Below are 25918 nucleotides of genomic sequence, written 5' to 3' on the forward strand. Positions count from 1 at the left end.
TTAGCAATTTATCTTCAACACATAAGTTTGGTAAGTTATCATATACGGTTTGGTGTGATTCGGTACGTGTACATCATAAGTTAGATACCATGGACACTGTGCACTATTTACCCTCATAATTCTCAATTGTTATGGTTACCTCTTACTACATTTCTAAACCATCTTGAAAGTGATATTTCAAGCACTATACCTATATTATCTGAAAACTTTTATCCTCCTTGAATTTGTTGTGTCTCTATGTCCTTTTTTGCAGTGGAAAGTTATTGTTGTATTTATATGGTTATTGTTCAATTTGAGAAGCTCAATTTCAAATAAAAAACAGTTATTCTTTGCCATTACATTTGTGATATACTAGATGATGTTTCCCGTTATACCTTTCTGTGTTACCCTTCCTCCTCCCTCTTTACCTTCATTCCTCTTAAAATTATAAAGACTTTAATGGTTTATCCCTAGGATTGTAATACAGCCTGTTAATTAGTAATTCATTATTAGTTTAGTTTATATTTGTATTGCTGTATATAATGGATTTAATAAAGTCTTTTAAACACATAAAATTCCTCAACTGCTGTACAGATGCACCTTCACTAGAGATGTCAAATATAATGTGGTTTCTTGCGTTAAGAAATTCATCAAAATGCTTGCAAATTTTGCCCATTATACTTTTGAGTGCATTCTTCGATTATGTGGAAGCAAACGTTGCTTTGGTATGCCCTGGCATACAATGTAAGAGGACAGGTTGCTTCTGTGTTCGGTAGAACAATGTGTGCCAGTAAACACTTCTGCATGTACTTAAGTGACTGGATGCCAAGACATTCCCTTCTCGTTTACTTCTGTAGAATTCTTAGGCCATGCCTTCCTGTAACACCTGAACATTCTCTCATAATTCCTGAGATTTCAAGGTCAAAATGCTTGGGTCCTGAAGGTTTCTGAAACTATCGCCCAAAATGTATGGTTTATTAATGTAAAATGATGATGCAAGCTGTCTAATGCATGCACAGTGTTGTCATCAATGATGTCATTTCATATGTCATCAGTGATGTTTTTCATGATGTTATACAGCTTGTCATGCAAGATATAGTATATGAGGTCATAAGCATGGCATGGCGAGGACGCAAGTTATAGTTTCTTTAGCTAACTAACACTGGTGAATTTCAGTGTTTTTTGAAGTTTAAAATGTTTTTTTTTTAATTACCTTTACATCTAACTATAACATTACTTTAACCTTTGTTTTTTTTCAGTGAACTTGTAAGGTTTTTGTAAATGTCTTGTCTGAGTAGCTGTTTAGTTTTCCTATGGAAAATTGCATGAGGAAACTGTGTTTTGAGTCACCCCTTTTTCTCTGCCCCACTTGAAGGATCACCCTAAAACTTTCCAGAAAAGAGCTGAGGTGTCTAAGAATATTTCTTGGAAAGTTTCACGAAGATTGGCCAAACTGTGCTAAAGGTATTAGCTAGCCAAAAATCAAATTCCTATGGCTGTTATAGGAGAACAAGTGTTCATCATAGGAGCGTATGTGCGTGAGTTGCACTAAACGGCATATTTAAACCTGCCGAATTTCTGAAAAGGCACTTTTGAATTTCTGTAAGGTGCTTAGTCATGCTAGTATAGTAAGTTGGCTAACTGTTATGTTCTCCAAGTGTTTTGCAATTGTGTCTCACACAATTTGCCTTATTACCTGTGACATTTTGGTTGTATCCTGTCCCAATACAAGCAATCTATGAAATGGGAGATATGGTTTAGCCTAGTCAACCATTATTTGATTGCCATAGACAGTATAATTGTCAAAGCAGAACTGAAAAAAGTGATTTTACCTGAGTAATTAGGTGGATAGAGCTAAAGAGTTTTTTTATAATTTGACGCTATGGATGCAACAGATAGGAATTGTTTCAGGTGGCTCTAATGAGTATGTGAAGAGGTCAGCATCTTGTACCATCATTTGCAGGAACAAATTGAAACTTCTGATTCGTTTTGAGAGAGCTTTCTGCCAGTTGTGACTTCTGAAATATTACTGAGCAGTAAATTGAAAAGCAATTCATTGTGCATTACACAGGCAAAAGATACAGGAAGAACTTCCTTATTATAAAACCTACCTCTAAGAGCAAAGAGGTGGAAATTTCTTTCAGCTCTGTCAAGCAATTGGGTGGAGATGTGAAGAACAAGCAAGGCACAAAAAGATCAGAACAAAGCAAGAATTAAATGTCAAAAAGTGTGATAGGGCTTCAGAAGTCTTACAAATGTGGCTAAAAAAATCCCACATCTTGAGATGTGTCCATCAATGAACAAGCAATGTTTTAGTTGTCAGTCAGTCAGTCAGTCAAAAGATCTTTGTATCGGCCATTAAGACCATAAAAGCACAAATAAAAAAATACAGCACAATTCGTTCATTCAGTTTTCCTGCTAAAAACTTTCATTAATCTAAATACAAATAGCTCGAAAAAGTGCATGTGCATTACAGTATTATTTCATCAACTTTTTAGGTGTAATAAAGTAGCTAATTTTGCAAAAGTGTTTAATAGCTCTGGTAAAACCATGCATGACTGACACATATAATTGTGTTTTGAGGAAGTTGGTGTGTTAATGAGGCCTCGTGCTAATCTCCATGGGACATAGCTATTGATAGAGGAACATCGCTTCACCTTGCTCTTTCCTAATTGCCATTAACAGAGACTATTTTTTCCATTACAAGAAACTGCAGTCATCCAATATTAAAAAAGAAACAGGGTGGGGGAACAATTGACAAACAAGGGTTTTTAATAAGCTTCATACGCGTAATGGAATACAAATTAAAGAGAGAGTGTACACGGAATGCAGTGGACAGAATATTTTGGGTGGAGACATTAAAGGAACCTCAAACCAAAGTTCGACTATAATGCCCAACAAGTGTGAGTCACCCCAGATTATAAAACTTGCTGACAGAATTCAAGGAATATTTTAGTAAACAATGATGTAAAGTTAAGGGGTTTTCTCATAAAATAAAGTAAATAAAATGGCCCATACATACTCGGTCATAAGCAGTGCACGGCGGGGGTGCAAGTTATAGTTAGCTCTGCTAACTATAACTAATGAACAAAACGTTAATGTTGTCACTGACATAGTCACCTAACTGAAACGTAGCTTTAACTGTTGTTTTTTTCAGTGAATATATACACAAGTACATATATATGCATATAATATATGTGATTCTGTGTTCCCCGTTTAAAATCCTGTCCCTAATTTCTTTATAATAGGCGACTTGTGGTGTATTATAAGGGAATGACAACTGTAGTAACTTATTAGTTTAGAGTTCTGACATCACAATGCCTGTTGCCTGAGCTAGCAGCCAGAGGAACAGCAGGTCACAAAGCAAAAATTAAAGCAGCTGTTTAAAGAACGAAAATGTTTCTTTTCTTTCTTTTTTTTTCTAGCTGCATATTGACAAGCAGAAAGAAGATATTTATGGCACCATGTTTAGTTTTTGCTGTCCTTAGCTAATCATAGAAAGGTTAGATCCTTTCTGCATGGTTTTACACATATCGAGCTCTGGTGCCTTTATTTATTTGTTAAACTCACCTGTACTAAAGTGATTTTAATATCTGTTTGCAACAAATATTGAACATGTGTTTTATGTTTTTCATTATGCACTAGAAGTTCTATTTTTATTCTTCAGGTTTGCAAACATGCTCTCTCTTTCATATGAAAGAGCTCTGCACCAAGGATTCAAGTGGTTTGTGAAACAGGTAATGGCGTGACCATGTATTACAAGGAATAAACTACCCCCTGCAGTACATGATAAGGATATTGCAAGTCACCTCAGACTCCCACCACCTTATAAATGAATGTACAGCAGGGGATACTTTATCACACACACACACACACACCCACACACACACACATAAATATCTCTATATGTATCGAGATGTGTATTGAAATTCAGATATGAAAGCATTTTTTATTTGTGTAACTGTGCAACTAACTTAAAAAGAACTTAAACATATACACACACAAACACACTGAGAGTCTGCTTGATGCGGGTGTCTGTACTATAGATGATGTATGGTTTCTGTCTTTGTAAATCCATTGGTGTACGTGTAAAATAGTTTTACTAACTGTGAGTGGGAACACCAGTCGGTCGTACACATCAGTTCATGTGGCATATGTTAATTAGGTAAACAGATTATGCAAACAACTGCAAGCCTTTTCCGTGGAACTGAGATCATGTCACAGTTTGTTTTTAAGTTCAACACTCACAAACCGAGAGAGCGTATATGGGTGGAGGTGGGAATCTTTTGTTTCTTAGAATATCAGCGACATGGATTTCTATAACCTCTCATCAACCTTTTATAAATTGTTGGCTAAACATGCATTAGGTTATGTGCATTTTGGCTTACGTTCTCATTTACCATTCCAAACAGCTATCATCTACGTAGCTGGAAGCTTAAAATCCTTTTCTATAAAATACCATTGTTTCTGACTTCTTTTCTGTTTATGAGCAGTGGACCTCTGGCCCTTCTCCATGCTCTATATATTGCCTTGAGGCATATGTGAACATTTTTGCGAGCATCTTATGCAAAACGTGAAATGGGTTTCCTCATCCAAATTCTTCTAAAAACCCAGAAACACAAATCTTACTTCTCCGGCACACATATTCTTTTTTTCAGCGTTTTGATTATTTTTCTTGAGTTGGCTAGCATCAAATCTACCATTAGCAGAATAAATTAGTTCTTCTCCTCCTTCAGAGGGAGGGTCTCCGAGGTCACCAACCAGTTAAGTCATGTCTGGCAGATTGTATGTAGGGGTTGCTATCAAAGTTGCTGGATTGATCCATTACACAGAGCAAAGTACCTTGGCCTATGTAAGATTGCTATAGTCATAAGCAGTGCTTGATTTTTAAAAACATAAGTGCCAGGGTCCTCATCAGAGGCCACTGCAGGTTGCACAACCCATTGCCCCTGCCAGCGCTGCCAATGACAGTACCAACACAGCTACTAACCATCACACTGCTCTAAGAGTGGCAATTCAGACTACTCTAGGGCCCAAAGCTATAAGAGTGGCTTGGGTGGCAGGTATTAGTCATTTTTAATGTATATTACATTAACAAGCATTGGCATAGCCAATAGGTCTCGCCTTTGGGACCTTATAAGTATTTAGTTGTGCAGCACAATATCCTTGGTGCAACAACATCAACTGTTGCATGGATAAACACTTATAAGGTCCCAAAGGCGAGACCTATTGGCTATGCCAATGCTTGTTATCTTAGAAACATGCTGAATGAGGAGTGTTTTCGTAAAAACCCACTTGTTTAGTTTGTTACAATCTTGTCCCTTGATTTGCTTCTGCCTGCAGCACCAGGACACTCTCTGAGTAGCCATGCGCTCTAGAAGTGTGCACATTTATTAATTATTTGATGCATTCATATTTTCATTAATCAATACCACCTTGATTTTTGTTTACTTTAAGCGATTAACCTTTAATAAATCTTCATAGTTTGAAACTTAAATATTCTCTGCCTTTCTTGTGGAACCTAATGTGCTTCACATTTAATGACTGTATTAATTGGTTGACCAGAGTCAGTTGTGAAATTGAATCCACCTGATAGGGCTTTATGGTCTTGGATCTTGCACAAAGAAAAAAGGCTAACACACTCTACCATGCACATGCCATATACTTTCTTTATCGTCCTGTAGCTTCTGTGATGGGGAAGCAATGAGAGGAATGTGAGAAGCTGCTAACGTTCAAGATTTCAGCATCAGATTTGGGTTGAATTCCAGTGTCTCCCTTTGAATTAATTGTGAATTCCTGGGTATGGTTGTTTTCCCATGGTATTGGTGTAGGGAATACAGAAGGGAGCAAACATAGAGAGAGAGAGGAACGTGGTAGGAACTAACAAACGGGAGAGATTGCAACACGTAAATGGGGAAGAAACAAACGGGTGAAAAAGGAACACAAAAGAGGGATTAGCACACAAGGACATGGATGAAGACCAGAGGCAGAGAGCGCAGCATAGGTGGAAACGCACAAAAGGGAGAGGATGGAGGATGACGGCACGCTGAAGGGCGAGGGAGGCGAGGGAGGGAGGAGATTGAGAAATGCGAGAAATGTGTGAAGCAGGGGGCGGGGGTAGCGGATACCTCTGAAGTGAAGCTAAGCTTCACTTCAAAGGCTTGTTGGCACAGCGCACGCTGGGGGATGACTGTGGGAGGGGGCTGGTGTCTGTGCACGCGCTTTTTATGGCAATGTACATGCGCATTGAGCGAGCTTTCACGGGCACTGCATGGAATCGCCCGATCTCGGTAAGCTCTGTTTAAGCCCCTTAATATCTCGCTCCGCTCAATGCGCATGCGCATTGATAGGTTGCGAGACCTAATTAAAAAACTGTTACTGTACTCATCTCTGTATTAGAAAACACTGCCATCTTGTGGCAGAATGTCATAAGTGCCGGTGTTGACAAGTAAGTGCGGAACAACGGAAAACACTGGCTCAAATTAAGCACTGGTCATAAGCCTCCAGGAAGAATGCAATTTGGACCTGAAGATGTTAGTTCTTTACTGACCAATTTTGAATCTCTCATGCTCAAGTAAGCTTTATCAAAATGCAGTAATGTATTAACTCCAGGGTTGCGAATGAGAAAGAGCCCAGCACACAGTTTTCCAGGTGAAAGAATCAAATAAGGAATTTTGCTGCATAAAAAGAGAGCAAAAATCACGGACAAAAAGCATCTAATTGGATGACGCACTTGGTGAAAAATAGAGAAATAGAAGTGCTGTGATGCATCCTTCTCTGACCAAAGCTTCATTAGATATGAGCAAGGTATGAAATACTATAACACCAAAAAAAGGTTTTCCCTATCTTGGACTGGGAAACTCTGAAAACAAACACTTTTAGTTGCCCATCTTGGATAGGAATGGATATAAGACTAGCCATGCCTGCATCTTCAGGAGAATGGCCTTTCCTAGAAATGGTAGGCAAAAGAAGAAGCTAAAATGTTATATTTTTCTTTTCATTCATGCTCCTGCATTTCACCAATTGACTTCCCAGGCTAGCACTTCACTCTTCGTGTGAAAGAGCGTGATGATGGTGAGGAACTTTCTAGGCTGCTGAGGGAAAGTTGACAGAGGCTAGGCAGAGCAGTAACTACATCATCACCAAGTCATGAATGAAAAGGGCAACAAGATGCTTTCCTCTGCTGTAGATGTGAGACTAAACAACATCACCACTTCTGCTTAATGTTTTTCTCAGGTGATACAGATAGCCTAAGACAATTTCAATATATAATATTGATCAAAGGTCTGAAGAAGTAGATGGGGAATTCTGTAATAATTCCTCCACGTTCATAACCAGAAAATTTCATTTGGCTTAATATTAAAGATCCTGTGCATTCTTCCAAATGGGTCTGCCATGCCATCCTAATGGTTCATTGTCTAAATGTTACCTTCACTTCAAGTCGGGCTCAATTTTTAAAAATACGCAGGTGGACACTGTCTGTGATGATGAAGAGACATAAAGTGTGTACTTTTTTAGTTTTCTACAATGCACTCACATGCTGCATTACCTCTGTCTCCCACTGGCTTCCACACTTCTTTTTTCTGCTTAACCTGAACCACAGCGCTTGACGCCAGTGGCCCTGGCGATCATGTTTTGAGACCTTGGGATGCCCAGTCAGCTCCATTACAAATCAGCGCTCTGCCCTGGAGACAGTATAGAATATTTATGTGGCCATGGGCAGCCTATGACTGGGCTAATATTTTCCTGGTAAGTAAGGTTCATGGACGGTAATTATTTCTGATATGTCTGTTCTAGTTGGTGAATGACTTTAGTTAGAATCTACAAACACCTCTGCACAGCCTTCTTAGCATCAACATTAGCGACAAGATTGCTCATTTTTTTCATGCTAAAATCGTCGACATCTCTCTCACCCTGGAAGCACAGAGAGACCTTTTGTGATCCCGTCCTCCCCAGTCCCCTTCTGCTCTAGAACCTTGGGCCAAGGACCCTTCTAAGATTTTGACCAACTTCCCACCCCTTACGCTTGACCAACTAGACTCCCTGCTAAACAGGACAAAATCAGGTTCTCCTATGGACCCCTGCCCTTTGAAGGTTCTCAAAGAGTGCAGGGAAACCCTGTTTCCCCCGCTTCTTGAGGTAATGAACCTGGCCATGACCCAGGGCCTGTTCCCTGCTTCCTGGAAACAGGCCATAGTCAAGCCATTGCTTAAAAAACCGACTCTGGATCCGGACACCCTTAAGAACTTCCGGCCGATTTCCTTACTGCCTGCTCCAGCCAAAATGTTGGAATCACATCTCAATCATCATCTGACCGCTTTCCTAGATGCCTCGGGGTTCCTGGACCAGTCTCAACATGGCTTTCGAAAATTCCACAGCACTGAGTCGGCCCTCACAGTAGTGACAGACAACATACGATCTAAGGTCGACCAAGGCCAGACCACCTTTTTGGTCCTCTTGGACCTGACCGCCGCCTTTAATACCCTATCTTCCTCGACTTTAACTGCTCGTCTGAGGGAGATAGGGGTGGAGGGTCCTGCATTGAGCTTGCTGTCCTCTTTCCTTGATCAGAGAGAACAGAGGATCAAGCTAGGAGAGTTCCTCTCCCCTGCCAAGCCTGTGCAATGTGGGGTTCCACAGGGGTCGGCCTTGAGTCCGACCCTCTTTAACATTTATGTGGCCCCACTTGCTAGACTTGTAAGAGCTCAGGGGATGGAGGTGGTGTCATACGCCGATGACACCCAGATCATGGTGTCCCTCTCCCACTCTGTGAGTACCTCCGCGCTCAGCTTCAGGAATTGCATGCAAGCTGTCTCCGATTGGATGATTTTAAATACCCTGAAGCTGAACGGAGAGAAAACAGAGGTCTTGATCTTCGGCAAAGATCAAAACAGCTGGTCTTATGAATGGTGGCCTCCTTCTCTCGGAGCCTGTCCCGTACCGTCAAATTCCGCCCGGAATCTTGGCGTGATTTTTGACACCTCTCTAGATATGTCACTACAGGTCAATAGAACTGTTTCTACCTGTTGGGGAGTGATTAAGGTACTTAGAAAATTTGCCCACTATCTTTCCCCTCAAGCTCGTAAACAGACCGTGGTGGCCTTAGTTACATCACGGCTGGATTATTGTAACGCCCTTTATGCAGGCATTAATAAAGGCCTCATCCAACGCCTCCAGATTATCCAGAACGCGGCTGCCAGATTTGTTCTGGACGTCCCTAACACCGCTTCTGTCTCTCTTGCAAGGAAGAGCCTTCATTGGCTCCCGATTCAGTCTAGAGTCTCTTTTAAAATTCTATGCCTAGTTTTCAGTGCTCTATCCGGCGGCAGCTCTGAGGCCATAAGCTCCCTTCTGAGTCCTTACACTCCCAGCAGAAACCTTCGCTCTGCTAATAAGAACCTTCTCACCGTCCCTCGGACAAACAAGGTCAGATGGGGCGGAAGAGCTTTCTCATCTGTGGCCCCTAAATTATGGAATGCCCTCCCCGCTGGGATCAAATCCCAACCCACCATGGTTCTTGTTAAGAAAGCGTTAAAGACGTGGTGTTTCATCAAAGCCTTCCATTAATCATGCTCTTTGACCGTACCACTTCATTTGGCTATGCGCCTTGACGCCCTCTGGGGCTAAGTTGCGCGTTATAAAACCTGCTTCATTCATTCATTCATTCAACATGGGCCCTGAGTAGTTTTTTAATTGGATTTTGAGTCCACATCTCTTTAGTTCTTATCACCCACCACTGCCTATTACAGGTTTGATTGTTAATATTATTTAAGGTACCCTATGGACTCTGGTGACTCATGGGCACAATATTGAAGAACAGGGAGGTGAATAAAGGATTTTCTTTCTCTTTTAAAACCCCAATATTGGTCCAAATTCAAAAGCAATATCTTCCTAAAGACAATCAACTTGTGTCAAATACTATATTGTGTAGCTCAGCTGCCGTGGAGCTACCGATGGAGCTAGGAGTGGTCATCAATACGTCAGGGGCGATTCTGAAAAAACTCATCTGGCTCATCTGGCTCAGCTAGGATGCTTAAGAAAGATATTACCTCGCCAACACATTCTCCCACCCCACTAACACTAGAGGACCTGATGGAAAAGATCAAGGTACTTACTTGTTAGTAAGTAAGTAAGAGTGAATAGCTGACTTTTCAGCCACATCTATCAATCCTCACCTGACTACTAGACTGTCATGGTTATCAGTTTTAATTTTACTTAAGAATATTACATCTTCTACTGATTACACTCTGGATCGCCTGGCGGTTCCAGTGTCAGACAGGCCACTGGCTCAAAGGTTTCTGATGGAAGAGTCAGCTCAGTCTCCGCCAGCAAAAACCCTGCAGTTCCCTCACCTCTAAATGGGGCAGAGGATCCACAAAGTAGGTGGACGGGGAATTCCCTAGGCTCCAAATGATTCCCTTTGATTTCTCTTGGGTCTTCCTCTTCCCTGAATGCTTAACCAGATAGAGTCTTGTTTGCCTGTTATCCTATTAGGACACCAAATATTGTATCAAGATTTATAGGTGCATTGTGGGGCAAAGGATATGCAGTAAAACTGCCTTGACTGCCACGTACAACTGTAATGCACCCTTGGTAGGATATTAAACAACGTAATGCTAATGATGTCAGTGTTAACCAGAATGTATGAATTAAAGGGCATTGTGTTAGAGAATGTAATTATGTTCCTGGAAGTTACACCTTATTGACAAATATGTTCCGCAATATGTCCGGAAAACATACTTACTAGAGTTGGCAGTTATTCTACATAATCAGTGTATTGTCTTTCTTATCTATACCATGAAGAAACACAATACCTTCTACTGAACCTTAATTAATCAATTCATTAATTAATTTGCAAAGCTCGTGTAAGGTATATTTGGTCCAGGGTCCCCTTCATGACGGCACATTTTGCGCATAATATAAATAACATCATATTGCTGGGAAATGGGTGCATTTAGAATCAGTTTAAATGTGGGAACTGTAATGAGCAGAGGCAGAGGATACTGGGTAAAACGTTTCCGCATTGTGACAACCATGCCATTAGCCCCTTTCTTAGTTTTTACTGACTTCCCTGTTTGCTTTTCCGTCGGAGTACTTCACAGTCTGTGAGTCCACTGTCTGTTCCATCTGTTTTCTTTGACTGTCTGCTGCAGAACATTATGGTTTCCTGAGCAGGGGGCATCCAAAATGCACCCCTGTCTATTACAGAGCGAGGCAGCTGTCACTCAAACCCAGCTATGAGGTGATTACTAGATGGTGACAGCTCGATCAATAGTTTGGGAACACAGTCTGTTTTAACGGTACACCTGTGAGGAGAAGGTCTACTACCGCAGGTAAAATTCACTCAGATCTCTCAAGTGGAGTCCTTCATTCCCCCTGTGAGTCTGTGGTGGGCTTTATAGTGTAACACCCTTTTGTGCCGTGTGTTTGGACGCATGTGGTGTGATGGAGTGGGGGTGTGGGTATCCACTCCCAGGATATATTGCATGCTGGAAAAAATGGCAGTTTCACTGCACAGGGAAAATGCAATTTTGGGTTCTTGTTCTTGTTGCTGCCCCTATTTCTGGGCCTTGGAAAAACCATAGCAGTTTTAACCTTATTTGGTTTCTTGTTGCTACAAGTATTGGGGACCATTTGTTGTTCAATTCGAATGAATTTGTAAGCGTCCCTAACACGGTAGACCTTCACAATCGGCACAATGCTTCCTCAAGCACTGTGCACCCACAAATAGTATCTCAAATCTCAGTCTCTTAAAAAATAAATTTTCAAGGCTGCAGGGCCTTTCTTTCTACTCTTCAAAGGCAAAATATATCTCTCTGCTTATTCTGCTGTGATTTTATTTCAGGTGCTGGTGCTATGTGCTAATAGATTTTGGTGCACAGGTCACATAACCCTCAAGAACAAAAGAACTGCCTTTACCCCTTATATATCCCGACTTACGGAACTACCTGAAGTTAACCCTGTTGAGGCTTAGGTTCTTATGGGGGAGTTGGGAGACCATAAGATTACGAAAATATACTGTACGATCATTAACAAGACACCTACCACCTTACATAGAACTAGAGAGGCGTGGCAGCAAGATTTGGGCCCCTTAGAGGAAGATGGCTGGGTGGAAGCTCTGGAGTCCCCGCGTAGTGCGGTTATCGCGACCCACCTGCGCCTTATCCAGTTTAAATATCTCCATAGAGCTTACTTTACAAGACACCGATTACGGCGTGCTGGGCTAATTGCATCTCCACATTGTCTGCGCTGTGGATCATCGGAGGGTACCTTCCAAAAAACTGTGGTCCTGCCCTACCCTGTTGAGGTTCTGGAGGGGGTGCTTACATGCCTGTCTGAATGGAAAAAGGGTTTGGACATCGGTATGGGCGTAGAAATCTCTGTCTTTGAAGCGAGGTGGTTCCCCCAAGAAACATTTTAAGATCTGGAAAAGGTGGGCCGACTATACAGGTCTATATTTGGAGCCTCCTCCCTCCCGCCTGACACCGCAGACTTATTGCTGTGAATCCAGCGCACTGGACTATGTGCTATGTACCTATTAGATGTGATTCCAAGTGGCATGGACTTTCCATATGTATGCAACAATTCTCTCTGTCTGGCGGAAGCAACGTGGCACAGTTCTTTGTTCTCTTGTTATTATTTTTCTTTGTAACTATTTCTTTGTGTGACCATTGTCATGAGCACGCTGAAAATGTTGATGTCCATCTATGTTATGACATACGTGTATTGTGGATGCCGTGTGAGGCATTCCCTTTGCTTTGGCTGTAAACAATAAAATTCTACTGTGAAAAAATATAAGAACAAAAGAACTGTCTGTGGATTGTCTCCCAAACCAACAAAATGTCCAACATGATTTGGCAAGATCGGTGTCCAATGCCTACAATTTTGGAACCACTTGTGATGAGGTTGGTGGTTTCGGAGTCAGGGTGAATTCCTCATACTACCTATATGTATCTCCAGGCTAGGGGTTGGAGTTGTGGTACTACTTGAGACATCTGGAGGCAACTGGAAGCTACACAGAGACTTACTCACAGTATATATTGCGTCAGGGCAAGCAGAAGGCTCACTCTTTTCAGTAGCAGGTGGCTATGGCCAGGGCCGTCTTAACAGCCTTATAGGCCACAAGGCAAAGCAGTGCACTGGGCCCTGCCTACACAACTACTCACAGGAATAAAAATGTTTAATGGAAACTTAGTGTTAAATTCTGGTCCGCTTGGGGACCCTATGCTTGTGGGGGTCCTGGGCAACTGCCCAGCATGCCCATGCGTTAAGACCGCACTGGCTATGGCTTGTTCCCTGGGGCCCAGGTGATGCAGTCTGTGGAGTCTATGGTCCTATTGCAAACTCGCGAAGCTGAATGGTGGGTGGAACCTCTTGTTCCGTAGCTGTGGTAGTCCTACAATGGCTCCCACAATTCCTTTTCAATCAGCTGGGCTCTGGCAGGTGGGCACACCATCTGAAAGGCATAGACCAATATCCTCTGCTTGCACAGGACCAGGGCCGGACTGGTAACAGAAGCCGGCCCTGGAAAACTGCTCAGTCCCCTGTTTTTTTTGTTTTTTTTTAAAAAAAGATCTTTATTTTGCATAAGGTTGACATCATACAGGTTACAATTCACGGCCGTAGGGGCCGGCCGTGTCGAGAGCGATCAGACAAATTTTAACTAAGTAACAGCCATTTAGCCGGCAACCCGGGGGTCCGGCGGCGAGTCTCATGAACCTGCATCTGTAGCCATCTGGTATCTAGCTATGTAAGTGACAGATCTTATGATTTTATCTTTTCTTTGTCATAAGTACCATTGCAGTATCCACCCAGCATTAGTGCCATGATGATAATCACCCAAGTCCCCACAAATAACCAGAGAGACAGCTATGGTTGGTCGATGGTGGGAGGGGGGGGGTCAGCAGTAGGTGGTTCACTGAGTCAGTGTCCTTAATGCCGTCTGTGAAATGGCATAATGTGTGTTAGTACAGCTCACTGTGGCATAGGAGCAAGCGGGTATGCTCGGCAGGGGAGCCTGCAGCCGTTCCAAACAGGACTCAGGTATCTGCCAGTACGATGTCTGTGTGCCTTCCCAGTTTCGGTGCTGAGAGATCGCGAAGGTCGTGTCAGTGGCTAATGTACAGCGCAGCGAATTCTTGGCTAACACGTGCGAGGCTGAATGCTAGGTCGCACCCCTCATAGTGTGTGGGTGTCATCGTGTCCCCGACATTCGTGGGTAGCATGAAGTCAATCGGGTATCGCTTCTTGGCAATGTCATGTTGCATCTAGTGTCCTCTTTGTAAGTAAGAAAGGGGGCCTGGTCAGGGAACTTGACCAGCGAACAAACTATTCCCTACGCCCATACAATGGCGGGGAAAAAACCTGGGGCCAGGAGAGCAGAGGGGAGAGGAGGGGGGGGGAGATCGTCGCGGGTTCTCACATATGGTAGTAAGCATAAAGCGGGGCCCGGCAGGGCTTCCTGCAATGTAAGAGGGGAAGTGGGGGGGGCTTGTATTCCGGGTAGGGGCTGGTAGGCGCTGCCCGTGGCACATAGGCAGCTTAAGCTGGCGTACCGTGGGGCATTGGTGCAGTCCCCCTGCTGGGGGGGGGGAGAAAACAAGGGGGGGCGCCTCTCTGTCAGTATCTATAGTCAGCGTGGGCAGGCTAAGGCAAAGGCAGTAATGTGTGCGTAGAGTCGTAGAGGCGTCTGGCGTGTGGCGGAGAATCGCAAGTGTCTGTTTCTGGTAGCGCAGGTCGTGAGGTCAGAAGAGGTGAGGGGGCGGGGGAAAGGGGCGCTGGGCCGCTCTCTGAGTTGATCGGCATCGCTAAGGCGGTTGCCTGGTGTCTCAAGTGATCCCCCGTTCCCGGCAGGTGTGCTGGAATGCCTTAAGGTAGTCGTTCCAGAGCTGGGCAATAGGGAATTTACGGAGTCCCGCCGTTTCCTTCCGGAGGAGCACCGTGCCCTCCGCTCGTGCCCAGTTGGTAAAGGAGGCGCGCCAATGCTGAGTGTGGGGAGGGGTCGCGGCCTTCCAATGTTTGGTAAGCAGGCGCTTGGCTGTTATAAGCCCCATGTCCCAAAAGCGTGTCCTCACTTTGTTAAGTTTCGTACGTTTGTACAACCCCAAGATGCATGCTTCCCACGTGTGCGGTATCTGTTCGCCAGTGCTGCGTGTGAGGAGCGTAACGACTTCGTCCCAATATGCTTGTATATTCGGACAATGCCACAACATGTGTAAGAGGTCTGCTCCAGTCAGAGAGCAGCGTGGACAGGCAGCGTCATTGGTCGTGAAGTACCTATTTATTTTATCGGGTGTGAGGTAAGCGCGGTGTAAGATGTAGAGTTGAATGATTTTGAAGCGGGGGTTGCGTGGGACATACGTCGGTCCAGCCAGAATCATCGCCCATTCCCCATCAGTTGCTCAGTCCCCTGTTGAGGGGGCGCTGTGCTTAGCAATACCTTCTGATTAGGGCAATGAGGGACACTTTTGCCCGGTGATAGAGAATCCAAGGAGGCGGTCAGGTGGTGTGGGGGTGCCAAAAATGATTCTCGCACGAGGCGCCACCAGAGCTAAAGCCAGCCCTGAGCAGGGTATAAAGCATAGGGCATTACAGGTCCCTGGAGTGCACAAACCGATGCTAGCATGGAGACTCCAGCACAATGAGGAAGACCTGGCAGCTATGTTGGAGGGTTTGGTTTAGAAAAAAACTTTATGGAAACATTTACTTGAACCACAGTGAAGAAGTTTCCTATTTTTCTTCTTGTTGAGCATTCGAGTTCTGAGGCTGCGCCAAGAGTGGGCTAAGGGGTAGTGTACAGGCGAAGGCTTCCTCTATTGACTTTACACTTGAGGGCTGGTCAGACGTTTTTGCAAAGGCAGGCAAAAATTGTTTACAGGGAGTGTAAGGCAAAAGGCTGAATTTGGGTGTTTAACTAAATGGTGGCGTAGTCATGGACGCCATTTAGGGGCCGCCGCTTGTGTCCCCTGGTACTGCCTTTGCGACCCTAGTGTCAGCAGTGGCAAAATCAGAGCGAGGAACAGAAGAAGCTCGTCTTATCGACGTCTTTGATGCCTTCACTCTCCTCGTTTTTTATCAATTTTTGATTATACTAATAGTGAATAATATTACATGATTCGCTATTACTTTAATAAAAACTGGAGTGCAAATAGCTGGAATATGACTTTCCCTGGCAGCTGAGGTAAGTAAAAAAATGCTTTTAAATGCATGTATGTTTTGTGCATTCTTGCAGTTGTTAGTGTTTTTAAGTAAGCGTGTGTGTGTATATGTGTAGGCAGAGTAAGTGTCTATGTGTGTGTATGTTTGAGTACGTGTGTATGTGTAAGCGCGTGTATGTGTAAGCATATGTGTGTGTGAGTGAAAGTGAAGGTCAAAGGGCATGTGAAGCCTCTTCTGCTACCCCTGGCATTTTGGTTTATTGACTTCCATGGGCTAGTGTAGGTTTAGATTGAAGTTTAGGAGGCACATATTATGGCAGTATTGCTGGAGGAGAGGGCAATCAGTGGCTGGGGCTTCACAGATCCTGAAGGGGGTAAGTTGGTACACCTATTCGTTCATGAGGTTCTCGATGAAGCCTAGATGGAAATTAAGTCCACACTAGTGTGGCGGTGGCGTGGCAGCAACACTTTCAGCTTATTCACCCACCATGCTGGCAGGTGAAGAGAAATCGAGGTGACAGTAGTTGGAGATCTGTATGGGCAAGGGAGTGCTGGTAGTAACGGCAGAGGAGAGGGCAGCAGAGGTGGGCCTGCATGACGTGGCGGACATTGCCCGCCTCTCGAATGCTAAGGCAATGAGAAGGAGGGTACTAGCAGGACTGACTGAAGTTAGTGTGGCGTCCCAAGTGGAGGTGGTTAGGGATGACATTAGGGTGGGGATGCGGCAAGAGGCAGGGTAGTCTGGGACAAGGTAAGAGTGAACGCTCAAGGTCACATGCACAGTGTCAAGTCAACAAAACTTTATTCAAATTCTATCTTAGAAAATCATAAAAACACATAAAATCACAGTACATTGCAGAATAAGAATAAAAAGTAGCAAATGTAAAATTAATTCATATTATTCCGCCACCTAACTCCTATAAGATATAAATTCATTGTTGTCATGTTTTCTATAAGTCAGGTATTCATATTACAATGGTTTTCCTTCTTTTAAATACACTTTCTAAAAACATTGATAATCTCCATACTACGTGTTCATTTTCCAAAAGTTGTAATCATATAAAAGGAGGATGACATTGTCTAAGACTTTAAAATTGGTAAAATCCATACTTTCCTTTGCTCATTGTAATAATTGAAAAATTAAACAACATGAAGTGTTGATTGTTCTGAATGATCATCATAGGGACACAAGTGCATAACTCTTGACCAGTCATTCATTCTTGGGAAGCTTGTTAATCACAGTTTGGCAGCCACAATTGTGGCAAACACTGCTGGCTCCTTCGCCACCACCACCAGACCTGTTTGGCTCTCTTTACCTGCCAGCCTCCTCCACCTCTTTTTGGTGTAACACTGTGGCATGCAGATGAGCAGGCTAATTCCTAAGCCGCAACGCCAACTATCCTACCAGCCTGGACCTAATTTGCACCTGGCTTCCTCAAGCACACTTTGAGTGAGTAGGTACTACCAGTCCACACCACTTAGAGTCCACCCTCACTTCTTGTAAATTTGAGTTTTAGGGGGGTCTTTTTACTTGAGCAGTTGTTATTTATGCGTTTGTTGTAACAGGGCAGCCCACCAAGGTATTTTGGTAGAGAATTGTTTGGCTGCTAAGGGTCAGGTTTGCGGAGTGGGTGTCTATATATGGTTGGGTAGTATGGGAACAACGTAAGACGGGTGAAAGGGGGTTCCTCAGACATTGGGCTAGTTAGCTGGGTGCTTGATTGGTCTGAGGTGGATTAAATCTTCATGTTCTGGTAAGGACTGGGTGGGAAAAGGACAACGGATTTAACGGGTCAGAAAACATGGGTTGACGAGGAAATGGTAATGAAGTTAGGAGGCATGGCAATTGGTGAAGTCAAGAGGACAGGTCAGTGTTACTTAATGTGGGTGTTTATGAAAGGGCTTTAAGACTTATTTGGTGGTTCAGAGCACTAGCGCATTCTCCTCAAATCTGTGTTTGGCGTTAAGGTTACGGGTCAGATTCCCGGTGGGCTCACTCAGCCTTCCATCCTTCTAAGGTCAATAAAATGAGTACCATTGAGTTGGGTAATAATAAGCATCTGTTATGTAGCGCCAAATCGCCCTACGGGGTGAGCATCTGTTTTGCAAAAACACAGTTGTGTTGTGTTAGGAAGTTACTTTGTGTTAGCAAGGTTGGGTGTTTTTAGGATGTATGCCGCTGTTGATATTTATTTATTGTAATCAAACACCTGGGTCGTGTCATGACCAGCTGCGAAACTCAGTGCAGAACAGAGCACAGCACCTCTTTTTATGTGCCTGCACTTTTAAAAGTGCATTCATATATCCCTCTATTTCTCTGAATGAGTGCGTTGTATTTAGACGGCACATCTCCTAACAGAAAGAGGCAAACACTTGAAAGCTGTGCCATTTATAAATCATGCTTTATATCTGAGAAATGTCGGGTAAATGAATGCACATTATGCTAGTGGTTAGTCAACCCCCACTTTAGCAGGTTAAGCGGAACCAAAACATTAATTTGTTATTTATGGTTCTCTTCTGTCTCAAAGTCTATAGACAAAACGCTAATAAATAACACCATTATCGAATAGCAAGACAGAGGGGCGTTGCCAATGGGCTGACATGTACATTTAAGGAAATAGAGAAAGAGAAAATGATGAAAAAGGAGACAACGGAGAATAACAAATAGAAAAAGTAAACATGTGAGAGAAAAGTGAGAAAGAAAAACTAAGCATAAGGGTAGATATATAGATGAATAAAAAGAAGGTTGAAAAGGTGATGGGATCTCTTCTGAGGAGAATTAGGTTTCCGATGCGGTATGGTTCAAGTACAAGCGCATGAAAACAGGCGCACACCACTATGATGTGACACCAACAGCTATCATGATACGGTCCTCTTCTATAAAAGTAGGCTTTTACACCCAGTTCTGGCGTTTGAAGAAGTTGTGACATGATGTCTTAAATCATCCTTCCCCTGTGCTATGCTCAGTGCACAGTGGAGGTTGGCGCTCCTGGGGCCATATCATGAAGATCTGCATTGACTCTGTGCCTAGTCCAGTGCTTGTTTTTTGCTTTTTAGGTGTCCAGTCTAAAGTTCATAATTATAACACAGAATTTCTCCAAATTGGTGCATTAACTGCCGACAGCACAAGTCCTAAACAGTGACAGTGAGCAAAGATTGCCTCGCTCTGTTTCCGACTTGTGCTGTATAACCCCTCAGGGCTTATTTACAAGTCTCTAGCGCCGCTGGTGGGTCAATTTTAATATGAGAAAAAGTGACGTACCAGCGGCTTGTAAATAAGCCCCCACATGTGTGAACGCAAATCATTTCTGAGTTATGCGCATGAACTTTAGACACCTCATAGGCAGGATGTGGTGTAACAGCCTGAGCGGGGGACTTTGGCGCTGGGGAACCAGGTTCAAGTCTTCGCGTTTGCTCAACATCCTGTGATTCGGGGCAAAATCCCTTAATTTCCCCGTGCCTACTAAAAATGAATGTATCTTCGTGTGCAATGTCACTGGTGCTCATGTAAAGTGCTCCAATAACTTCGGGTCGAGTTCGCGCTATATAAAACTGAAAAAGCAGAAAAAGAGACGCCCGGCTGTGCCTGAGGGAGCACAGCTTTTCATGCCACTGCCCCAGGAGTTAATTGGTGACCAGCTTGCTTAGTGACTGCGCTGCTACCTACACGAGTGTCCTGTGTCTGCACACACGCTTCTCACCACATTTTAGTCACACTGACACGGTAGCGTCGATCTGAGACTTTAAAGACTTTGAGTAGAGTTTATTTCACACGGAACACTTTACTGCCACATCATAATTTCATTATACAGTTAGGAAGCGAGTTCGTAAGGAGATCAAAACAGTAGCTAATAAAAATGTACCTCATAAAAAAATTGTCCTTCCACATAGCAAAAGATTGTATGTATATGCACAACACCGTTTCATGTAAAAGTAAAATCTTCATTTGAATTAACCTGAGAGTTTAGGAGGCTGTAATTAGATTTAGCAGAACGTCCGGTGACTTGAGGACCTGGAGCCCTAATGAGAACTATATAAGCGTGCTCAAGTTTATTGCCCGGGGGCACAACTTTAGTAAGGGGAAAATCCAGTGTGTTATGTTCATTATTACAGAAACAGAAAATATGGTGAAAAAACGTACTGTCTCCATTTCTGAAAAGGTGACATGGCGCTCGCTAGACAGCAGGACGGTTTTGCAAAAGTGAAATCTCCGGATTCGACCCCAGCTCACTCACCTTTTTTGTTGCTAGGCTGATTGGCGCTTCTGAGGCTGGAGGCTCGAGGCTGTCCGTCACGTGCACACAGGGGGGTCCAGGTGCACCTCCAGGCGCGCTGCAGGGTAGGCTCGCGAGCAGCTCTCGCGCACAGCACGCAGCCACGCACCAACTTCACCTGAGGCACCTAGCGCGCGGAATGAATAACCTAATGTGTTTCATTCAACTGGCTGGGCAGGTTTCTGCATTCTGCCGAGCATGGAATCATACCACAATTTGTTGGCATAACAGACCGGTCCGACCGGTTTCCCCTCGACCAGGAACCCGTCCAACCAGTCTGCATCAAAGGCCAGCTCGACATGCTGCGTCTCAGCTCAGCTAAGCTTCATAGACAGAGAGTGATTCACGCCTCTGTCAGCTCCCAGCAAACAAACGGGAGAAAATGTTGTAGCCTCCAGCAATCTAGTCGACGGCGCGAGGAGAGGCCTATTTTAACTCCAGATCAAGACTACTCCTTGTTGAAGCAGCTCTTGATTTACAAGATTTGGGTTATGAACATATACAGGGAAGCAGCACCAGCCCCTGCAGCCTGTAGTGATCACGAGGTCGGCGCCACAGCTAAGCCCTACCAATCAGAAAATATGTGGATAGCATACATACCAACATTTGAGAAGAGGAAAGTGGGAGATTTTAGAAAAATAATTGGGAGAATATATTTCTCCCATTGACTATATTGAGGCTTGTATTGGGTCTGTTGTCATGTATGGGACTTAAAAGTGTGCTGCTGCAGGACCAGATGTCAGAAATGCAGATACATGTTTGTTTTGCCTTACCTGTCAGGAGCATGGAGAAAGCACAATGGCAGAAACAGCGCATGACAAAAATGCACAGGCCTGCAGGAGCAGGTTATTGGCAGTGAATACCACGAATCTCACTAGACCAGTCCCAGTTGGCAGAAGTCCACCGAGGAATCAGGTTTTTGCATGCGGAAATCAGGAGGTGGGAGACTAGCCTTTATCGGTAATCTCCTGTCTAAACTAGGAGTATATGGCATGTATGGAATAGTGTGTTATATGTGCCGGATGGCACACTACATTCCTCTCCAACATAGGTTACCAAACAGCAGCTAATGTAATGCAACAACTTATTAGCCCACAGTCTCAGTAGTGCCATTATAGGCAACATTCCCCTCCCACTGCCAAAGCATGCATGACGAATAAATAAATACACAACACAACTTTTGTTTGGGAAAATATTGCTGCAGGTTTATTCCTTGTCTCCAGATCGCCCTGTTACACCGCCTGCAACTCAAAAGAAAACATTACAAAGTTCCACCTACTCAGCTCACCAGCCACACGCCGGGTAAGCGGTAGAGCGGGAGACGTCATGTCCGGCACAAAGAGGACGCCAGAAAGGCAGGGGGATGTATAAGTACCTCCTGACCCACTAAGCGCCAGAAGTAATGCGTCTAGCGAGCCGTGCAGAGGGGCTCCCCACTGAGTCCCACAACTAGAGGGGTGATGGTTGTGCCTAATTGGCACTAAGGGGGCCGCCCTTTTAGAGTGGCCCACTGCATGGGCAGCGGGCAGCCGCATAGTGCCATTATTGGCAACATTCCCCACCCACTGCGAAAGCATGCATGACGAATAAATAAAAACACAACACAAGTTTTGTTAGGGAAAATATTATTGCAGGTTTATTCCATATAAAAGTATGCAATATGGTGGACTATCTTACGGGAGATGCAAGGGCAGGCAGCGGTAACTAACCTATGCTGCCCTGCCTACCTGATGAGCCAACTTGCACTGTGGCAAACCCAATCAGTGCTACGCATTATAGAGTGAGCCCCTTCCCAGGACCACGTGACCTATTGGACCATCTTACTCATGCCCCTTTCAGGGCGGAGTGTTACAAGGCAAGACCCCGGTTGTTCAGGCTTACACCCGCCCTCAGGACTAGCGGGGCGCCAACAATTTTCTTCCAGGGACCAGCCACAAGGACTCCTGGGATTTGGCCCTGGCACCCCTATTGTGCTCCTGAAGAGGTACCCTTCTGTACTCTTCTGTTTCCAGATCGCCCTGTAACTCCGCCAACGCTCTGGGGGCGTCCCCCATCGCCTACAGAGGCCTCTACCAGCACTGCTACTTTCCTCACCTGTAACCCGCTATTTCCAGGGCTTTCTTCATGTCCCGTAGGAACAGATCCGTGCCCACCTGTGACAAGTGCACCCCATCTTTGTCAAAATAACCTTTGATGTTCTCCTGGATTAGCCCATGCCTGATGAAGCCAAAGCCCCTTGGCACAGCGAACTTGCGCATGGAGCTGTTATCCTTCTCTGGGAATATTCAACTGGCTCACATGACCTGTGGGACTGTGATGGCCTCCCAGGAGGGAGCTCTACTCTTAACCACAGCTATATTACCCTTCAAGCTAATGTAGGCTCCAACCTCCTGCAACCTGTAGTTGCCATCCTTATAGCACTTTATATTCCTTAACCTTGTTTCCCCAATTTAAGGGACAGCAGCACACTTGTTAGATGACCGCTTCTACAACCACAACTTACTCAACACGTAACCTGCCCTCGGAGCAGAGTGCACATACTTTGTTGAAGTTGACCAGACATTAGCACAGACCTTTAGATGCTAAACCATAGCGAATAGGAATGTTCGTATTGCGCCCCTATTGCAGTCACAGCATCCTTTTTGGAGTGACAGCTTACGCCACCTACCAGGCGTGCTTAACTAAATCTCGATCACCGATACACACACATACCTGCCAACCAGCCGTGACCCTTGGTGCTCTCTCTAGCCATAGACCTAGTTCACTTTGTTATCCCTGGAATGATTGCCCTCCACCAAATCAAAGCCGCATTCAGCTTGCCTACTAGTCACCTTGTAATTCAGGCTGGAGCATTCTTACCCTGCATAACCAGGGAGTGATGCGTAATACAAAACAATGATAATGTTGGAATCAAGATTCCCCAGTTTCATGTTTTGCCGCAGCCCCCTTTTGTTGGTCTGCTGGTACCAGACTACATTACTGCAAGTAACGTCGCTACCTCATGCAGCTCCCTTAATGCACTTGCCTGTCACTGAAAGACACCTGGCAACACTTGGGCACTGCTGCTCGGTGAAGATGGTTATTGAGCTGGATGTACCCCATTGTGTGTTTTCAGCATTATTCCCCTTAAGAGGCTTAAAAGAGGTTCCAGTTCGAGGAGGGCTGCGGTCCGATAAGGTACTCCTAATATGTTGCTTTGTTTCAAATCCTTAATGCCTGCAAAACCCCTCAGTGTGGCTGTGATCATCAGATACTGTGACACTAGTTGGTGTCCCCCACCCCAGAGATGCAGCCCATATACAGCTCATGCTCAAGGTATACCAGGGTGTCAAAAAGGTTTCCAATGTTATACGTATTGAGGACATGGAGTAAAACATATGAGCAATTTACTTGCCCCTCCATAAAGTTGACTGCAATTGGTTCTGGTAGTTTGTCAGCATCCATGCTCCAAACCCATTTTCCATCCCTATTGGGGTGACAGCCCACTGTTCGGAAATTGTCTGTATTTAAGGTAATATTCGTGCTCAAACTAGCCTCACCCGAAATATTAAACCTCTAATTGGACCAATGTTGTGTCATAGTCCAGTACCAGTGGGTACTTGCCTACTGTGCATCGCCCAGTCAGTCCCTTCCTCAGAATAACTTATAAACTAATACATGAAGTGTCCGGCGCAAAGAGGGTACCAGAAAGGCAGGGAGAGGAATAAATACCCTTCCCGACCCTCTTAAGTGCCGGAAGTGACGTGTCTAGTGCTCCATGCAGAAGGACTCCTCCCCCCCACCCCCGAGTCCCACAACTAGAGGGGGAATGGTTGTGCCTAATTGGCACTAAGGGGGCCGCCCTTTTAGGGTGGCTCACTGCGTGGGGCTCCGCATTTACCTTGTGTAATCTTGTTGCCTTTGAGATAACTGCACATTAGGCTGAAAGCAGCATGCGCTTACCTTATGCCCTACAGGCGTGTTTGGCTGTGCCCTGACTCGTTCTGCTGTTGGCTGGCTAGCGGCTACTTTAAGGGCTTTGAACATACAGGTGTCTTTTCGCTTCTACCCAGGATGCCTCAATCATGTTGGTGGTGATCCCTTGAATATGGCCTCCCACATAACTTGCAGGCTGCCAGCTTGTGAAGAATGAAATGCTGGGGATGATGATTGTGTGCCATCGTTGGGAAATCACCAGTGTCTCTTTCCTTTCTTGTCATCTTTAATTTTCCTCTTACGTGATTTAAAAAAAAAAAAATTATTGCACAGTGCTATAAATATATACATACATTTATGAATTCATCCTCAGGATAACTGTGCATTTTTTATTTTCCAACCAGGGGCTGGTGAGAGGCACCTATTCCAAGTACTTTACACAACCAAAGCCAAAATTCATATAAATCGGGTATTTCATATACATTTCTTCATTTCTACCCAAATAAAGTGCAGTGTGCCATAGCGCCAGCATCAAAAATTCCACCTAATCTACCGATGTTTCTCTACCCATTCTGACAGTGGCACCCACATTTTTAAACCTTTCATTCGTGCCCGTATCCCTCTTCTTGCATAACCAGCTTTTTCTAAATTGTAAGTTGCCAGAAATTCAGAGAGCCACTGTTGGATTCCCGGGGGATTGTAATCAAGCCAAGCCGAAGCAATACATAATCGGAATACGCCATCCCAATAAACACCAACTCTTGATCATCATTGCCCAACTCTTTTTCCGCCACCCCCAGCACGAATAAACTTGACGAAAGGGAGCATTCTATTCCCAAAGCTTCCCTAAAGAATTTGGTGATATCATGTTTTACTTTTGTGAGCATACTACTGGAAGCAAAAATATGAACCAGATCTGCCTGAAATATTGCACACATGGGGCAATATGTCCCTTTGCCACTCCCCCATTTAGCTATCCTATGTGGGGTGTAATATAATAATGATTATATGTGAGTCTAGGGAAAACCCAAGACTGAAGCAAGGCACAGCTTGAAAGGCACTAAGGCCTACATTTTATGAACACATTTTTTTTTCTAGTTATTAAGCAAATTCATTTACTCCAATGTTCTCAAAATACATCCAATATAATACAAAATTCAAATTAGACTGAAATCCGTGTACATTTCAGAAATCTGATCAATTTCTCAGTGTTGAAAAATACATTTAACTTTTTAGTAAATATCCCAAAAGAAACGTTCATCAACAACCCAATACATTTCGGGTTCATCCTGAACCCTTCATCAGGGGAATTCACATTGCAAATATCCACATATTTATGTAGTTTAAACTCCTCGGAGCCAGTCAGATTGCGAATCTACAACAAAGAAATACAATAGCCTCAGTTACGATAAAAATAAAATGCAATAGTGTTCAACTATGATTTATATTGCTGTAGGTTTTACATGCTAAAGAACGACATTGATACCATGAAGTATACAATTAAAAAGTTCAAATTAATGAAGACTAGTAAAACTAAAATCCAAAGATAAAGTGTGCCTACACCACATGACCCATAGAACAAGAAATAGCCTT

The 25918-nt window shown here is 44.0% G+C and overlaps 1 protein-coding gene across 1 annotated transcript in view; it reads right to left on the bottom strand.

The window, feature by feature from the left end:
* RBBP8 (RB binding protein 8, endonuclease) overlaps nt 1–20793 on the bottom strand; it is a 451013-nt gene extending 430220 nt beyond the window's left edge. Inside the window, exon 1 of the mRNA XM_078687426.1 lies at nt 20372–20793. The gene's annotated coding sequence lies outside the window, so the exon portion shown is untranslated. The remainder of the gene's footprint in view (nt 1–20371) is intronic.
* Between the last annotated feature and the right edge of the window lie 5125 nt (nt 20794–25918).

Source organism: Lissotriton helveticus, chromosome 4_1 (assembly GCF_964261635.1).
Source record: "Lissotriton helveticus chromosome 4_1, aLisHel1.1, whole genome shotgun sequence".
Lineage (NCBI taxonomy): Eukaryota > Metazoa > Chordata > Amphibia > Caudata > Salamandridae > Lissotriton > Lissotriton helveticus.